The sequence below is a fragment of the Rhinoderma darwinii genome, chromosome 1, assembly GCF_050947455.1.
Source record: "Rhinoderma darwinii isolate aRhiDar2 chromosome 1, aRhiDar2.hap1, whole genome shotgun sequence".
Lineage (NCBI taxonomy): Eukaryota > Metazoa > Chordata > Amphibia > Anura > Rhinodermatidae > Rhinoderma > Rhinoderma darwinii.
Genome location: NC_134687.1, coordinates 148286975 through 148293453, shown reverse-complemented (window position 1 = coordinate 148293453; position 6479 = coordinate 148286975). Strand labels below are relative to the sequence as shown.

The 6479-nt window shown below is 40.7% G+C and overlaps 1 long non-coding RNA gene across 1 annotated transcript; it reads left to right on the top strand.

The window, feature by feature from the left end:
• The first annotated feature begins 2817 nt into the window (after positions 1-2817).
• LOC142737563 (uncharacterized) lies at positions 2818-4909 on the top strand. The gene is made up of 3 exons (XR_012880581.1): positions 2818-2940; positions 3989-4547; positions 4715-4909. It is a non-coding gene; the product is annotated as an uncharacterized LOC142737563 (long non-coding RNA).
• The last annotated feature ends 1570 nt before the right edge of the window (positions 4910-6479 follow it).

Below are 6479 nucleotides of genomic sequence, written 5' to 3'. Positions count from 1 at the left end.
TGATGTCAGACATCATGAAATCAGAAGCATTTTTAAGAAATACTGGGATATCTTGAGAGCGGATGGTGACCTTAGTCAAGTAGTGGCACCTTATCCACTGATTACATTCAGAAGAGGAAGAAACCTCCAGGACCGTCTCGTGCATAGTCACTTCACTGAGGAAAATCCTCGCAAGGACTGGCTACCTAACCCACCGGCAGGGACCTACCGGTGTGGATCCTGTAAAGCGTGCCAGTACATAACAAAAAGTAAAGACTTTTGCAGTACATCTACAGGGCAGGTTTTCTCCAATAGAGAATTTGGAAACTGTAAGACCAAAGGAGTAGTGTACATGGCCACATGCTCCTGTCCACTCAACTATGTGGGTAAAACAATCAGAGAGTTCAGAAGGAGAGTTTTGGACCATATAGGAAATATTAGACGCAAAGAGGACACATGCGTGGCGAGGCATATGAGAGAAATACACGACAACAGGGAGAAGGAGATCTCCTTCCAAATTATAGAGGTTATTAGATCATCTGGTCGTGGAGGAAATTTGGATAAACTTCTCCTTCAAAAGGAATGCCGCTGGATCTATAGGCTGCAGACCCTGTGTCCTAAAGGTATCAATGACTATCTGTCATTCACCAGCTTCATATAAAGATACCAACTCTCAACTGAACTCACATCCAGACAGATCACAGCACTGTGGCCTCATCAAGTGAAGATACAGAGCGAATATAGACCAGTGTGAAATCTTCTTCACATGGTCCATTTACTTTATTTTGCCATACAAGATGGTCCAAATATGGTGGTTAAGTCTACGATCGAAAGGTTGACCTACTAATTCTCTAGTCATCATATAACATGTCTAAGCATGTAAAAATAACGTGCCATTATAGGGGCGTCTGGCCCTAAGGGAGTTTTCACTTATTGATTCTTTTGCTCGTCAATATATAGCACCAAGAACGTCCAGTGCAGTCAGCAAGCTGTCTGGTAGTCAATATTAAAAAATCTGCTCACACAATCAATGTAAGAGTACTTACATATTTATTCAGCTGCACCCCATCTAGCATGTGCAGAAAAGCCTCTACAGATAGCACGGCACTTCAGATACAGATAGGCAGAGCAAACAATTCCAGGCCCCTCCCATGGCTCTGACGTCGTGGAGTATGGGAGAGGTCTGTGCACTATACTTAGTGCAATCCGTCCAGCCAATCATCCCCAAATACGTCACACTGGGGCAGCGGTTCCTCAGACCGCTAGGATTGGCTTAGATGGACAAGCCCCCGGCCAGGGGGAGTAACTTGCTATGAGTGCCGAGCCTCTGGATAGGCTGACACAGAATCATGGGGGAGGTCACTACACCTTATAACATGCAGCACCCTGCCGCCAACCGCGGCTAGCAAAGCTAAGCGACGTCAGGCATCACTGTATGTCTATTCATGCCATTGTAGGCTAATTATCAGAACAAACAAATATTAACAGCAGGCCCCTGATGAGTTGCGGCAGACACCTTTATGAGCAATGAAACGCGTAGGGCAAGTTCAGTGACAGGCTGGAAAGAGGAAGCAGCCCTTATAAGGGCTCAACAGCTGATAGCTGCACCAGTCGATTAGTACAGGCTTATATCCATAGGTAACGTAGCTACTCAGTCCTAACATAACAGTGAATTCAGTGACCCACTGGAACACAGGAAGCAGTCCTTATAAGGGCTCAACAGCTGATAGCTGCACCAGCCGAATAGTACAGGCTTATATCCATAGTTCACGTAGCTATTCAGTTTCAGCATAACAGTGAATTCAGTGACTCACTGGAACACAGGAAGTAGTCCTTATAAGGGCTCTACAGCTGATAGCTGCACCAGCCGAAAAGTACAGGCTTATATCCTTAGACTTTATATCGATCCAGTCTTAATGTATCGCAGCAATTCAGTCTGAACATAACAGTGTATTCAGTGACCTGACTGGAACACAGGAAGCAGTCCTTATAAGGGCAGAGTAACTGGCAGCTGCACTAGCTGATAGACACTAGCTGAAATCCTCACAGAGTGCAGCTATCTAGATTTAGCACTATAACATAGATGCAACAGGCAGAGTGCATATTATAACAGCATCTATCAGGCTGAATTATCACACGAACGGGGAGATACCCCTGAGGGTATTTGAACTCAATACTCGGACGTACTTTACACCATTTGGAATTAAATATCAACAAAAAATTGAAAAATCAAAATAAAAAATGAATATTAAATAACAAAAATAGAAAAATCAAAACTAAGTATAAACAATCAACACCTAGTCCGCCCGACACAATTTTTGAGCTCACCCAAGAAAACTTTCCAGCAAGTCACTGAGACCAAAGTGGCAAAGAAAGCGTATTAACACTTGAATATAAGTGATGAACACTTGAACCTAAGTGAAGACATTTTTTTACAAACTGCGTGGGGTATTTCACACAGGCAGGTTGTAGCTTGTAATCAATATAACTATATTGCTACCATTAAACAAACAATATATACCCCTAAAGATACTAATCAGTGATATCTTGATTCATAGCAGCCCTGTAAGTTATGGTATGCTTGTTTGAAAGATCAATTAGTAGGGTGAAAGTACACATGGGGCTGGCAAGCTCTAATAGATCATTGGGTAAGTATAGTAAAATGCAACCTCTAACACAGCATTTACGCATCACTGAACCTGAATGTGTGCATTTATCAGATATGTCCTTAAAGGGTTTGTCAGTAACCTAAGTAATATGCTTACCTTTAAAATTTCCACCCATTCACCAATCGCTGGTCTTAGTTGATCTGTGGCACTTTCTGTTGTGAAAGTCAGGTATGATGTGACGTCGATCTTAATGTCTTGGGACTTGGCTGCAATAATCATTCACAACTAGAAGTAGTGACATCACAATGGAAGGAATGTCACCGTCGAACAGTAACTGGTGAAAATTGTAAAGGTAAGTATATTGCAAAGATTATTTTTTTTATATTTTAGGGATCTATTAAAGATAACACACAGCCTTTTTGAGTCAAGTGTACAGGATTACTAGGGTTATCCTAGTGTGTCCAGCCCACTGAGCTGTACATTTCGGTGCTGAACTCTGCCTCTGTATTTAACAACTGTACTACTGATATGCTGAGAGCAGCTTACTTACAGGGCTTTCTAAGGACATGTTAACAGTAAAAAAAAATAATCATAGTACAGCCATACGTCATTGTATGTAAAAATAACAGATCATGATGAATCAATGAATGTATCTATGGAATGGTAAGTGCTGTGGATATTTCTTTTTTTTTTTCCCCGTTTTTGTAAAAGAAAAAAAGGATATTCCCTTGATGTGTCCTCATCACCCTCAACTGCTTCGTGACCACAAAGTTAACCCTTCAGAGGACCTTGTTTAAAGTTTTTCATGACAAGTGCGCTTTAAAAATATTGCACATATTAAATAAATGACAAAATCCTAAAATAATGAAGTTCATATTAAATGTACTTTGATTTTGAGGTTAAAAACATACAATATAACCCTTTTCTTTATGTCAAGAGAAGAGAATGAGAGAAGTGATTATATCCAATTAAAACCTTTGTGTCCTGTATGTGTAATGTCCCTTTTATCATGCCGAGACTTTCTGCTGAAGTCTTTTTAATCACAAGCTTAGCTTTCCAGCTCCATGAATATTAGGTTACATTTCAGTGATATGTCTGTGATCCTCGAATCCTTCTTTTTTCTTTTTTAATTATATGTGCTATTATAAATGCTCTTAGGATATGTAAATACATGCTAGTATAGTCCAAGGGCACAAAAACCTTGTAAAGTGAATGTCTTAGTACCTGGCACATACAATAGTTTATTACTTTTTAATACTCTATTACAGAGAAGCAATTTGATGACAGCAAATATATTGATAGTAAAGCAAATCATTTTTAAATCAGAAATTTTGTATGTGTGTTTACCAATTCATGTACTCAGCCATGACTATTATGTATGTGTTATATACCTCTCCTAGATCTAGCACTGCTCCACTGCGTCTACAGCCGATGGGTGCGGCAAACGATGCCACTGACCTGTTTGTCCAGTATTCATGGCAAGCGGACACAAATCAATCCTGGAGGCCTGTTTAAAGGAGGCAAGGGCCTCCTGATCTTTGCCTAAGTACCAGTTCCTGTTCCTGGATACCGCATCTAGCCTTCATATAATCTATAGGCTGTCTGTGTTTAGTCCAGTTTCTCATGTTTGGACTCTGCCTCTTGCCTTGCCCCAAGGATTTCTTGCCTTCTGTTCGCATCTCTGGTTTTACCTCTGGCTTGGACTGCTGACTCTACCTCCGCTTCACCCTCTCGATTTGTCACCTCTCGCTGGCCACTTGGTTCTGACCCGCTGCTGCCATCTGACCCTCTTGTATTTATCTCTCTGCCCCGTCTCACTGCCAATCAGGAACTATGTCCTGGAAATTCAACCGGTTCAAACTTCCTTGCGGTGGTTCCTGGTAAGGAACAGGAGGATCCCTTAGATCTCACTTTAGTCAGCGCCAGACCGATAGCAATGCCAAGGATTCACTTTTCAAGGTAAGCTATCTAACATCATGAACTGTTACTAAGACCTAAAATTACACAGCGCAAAATTAAACCCCAATATTTCATTAATAACTAGATTTAGTTTAACTAAACTTTTAATTTTATATTTTTGTACTTGTTTGTAACTAATCTTTTCCAAATGATTACACTGTATACAGGGTGGGCCACGAAAACAGAACCATGTTTCCCTTTTGTTGTTTGTACAAGATAATGCTGATCGGACCTCATTCATAAAACTGTCTTACAGTAAAATGGTCTTTGGACGGATTGTAGGTCCAATATTCTTTGATGAAAATGTGAACACAGCCGTGTAGAGGGATATCTTCGAGCAATTCTATGCACAGTTAACTGATTAATAGCGTGAGTATTGAGTATTATTTCTTTCAACAAGACTGCCGAGTTCATGCGGCATTCACAGAAGAACGTAAAGTAAGCCATGGGTTGTGTGCGACAAAGGGTTATGAAACTAGAAAATTGAAATTCATGTCCGAAATATCAAACATTTTGTGCTGCAGAAGGTGTTCCTGAACATGATAAGACGGCCACAACTTTGCATAGCTACTGGCGGAAACCACTTTTAGCATCTCCAGTAATGAGTAAGTATGTTTTTCTTCTAGTATCCATTATTCTGTACAAACCCCACAAGGGAAACAGGGTTCGATTTTTTTTGTGAACCACCATCTATTATTTACAAACAACGCTCCTTTAGGATGGTTACATTTCAAATTTCTATATAATACTGTGAATCTGTCAGCAGAATGTAGTTTTCCATTTTCAGCAGATTATACATTATGTATAGGGGACATACTTAAATAAATTTTAAAACAGCCCATCTTAGCCAACAGGGAAGTCAAAAGGAACTTGATTTCTCAAACTTGTTCTATTCTCTGAATGCTGCCGCTGTTTGTCCGGTATTCATGGCACAAATCAATCCTGGAGGCCTGTTTAAAGCAGGCAAGGGCCTCCTGATCCTTGCCTAAGTATCAGTTCCTGTTCCTGTTCCCAAAGCAAGGAAAGAAACCCAATAGCCCAACCTGATAAAAAAAAAGGGCTATTTCAAGTCATGGGGAGTAGCATATTACTTGTGATTCTGCATATTCGGTCATACTGAACTAACAGCATTAATAATTAGAATAAAGTCCCTCATTCATGCAGCTGACACAATGCTGGGGCAAGTATAGGTAGCAGAAATACACTGCATGACGTGTGTAAGGTGCAGGTGGCATTCTTATCATGTTGTGGGAGATTATTGTTGTCAGGCCAGTGGATTTTATGGGAGTGCACAATTGTTAGTAAATATGCCACTTCCTAAAGTAATAAAATATCAATGCAGCATAAAGGGCTATTCCTATCTCAGTGAGTGATGGCATGAAGTTTTCGCTAAGATACGTAATCACTTTTTGATCGGTTGGGGTCCGACTTCCAGGACCATCACCATTGCTTAGAATTAAGGGGCCACAATGCTGGTTCAGTGGAAAACAGTTCCATGTTTTTCCCTACACAATGGCGCACCTGGTCACCTCAGAAGGGCCTGTGGCAGAGAGCACAGCTGTGCAGGTATAACTTTGAAAAGAAGTCGGCACTGATACAGCACTGCAGTCACTTCACTCTCAGAATCGGTAGTAGCAAAATTCTATCACTTTATGAGATAGGAAAACCGCTTTAAGCTGTCTGGACTGTGTCATTATTGGCACAGAAAAGAAAGTGCCAAAGTGAAAGAATGATGAGTTGTCCTGCTGGGGTGGTTATGTTCTGCTGAAGGAGAGGGAGAGGTGAAATATTTTTCTATTAAAAAAAGGGAAAATTCTCTTCAGCACGAATGGTAGAGGCAGGTGTTTTGCTGTAAAGTAGGGTAGAATGAATGGCTCTTCAGAAAGGTGGAAGGAATGTGGGAGATTTAATTTTGTTTCTGGGGATAATATA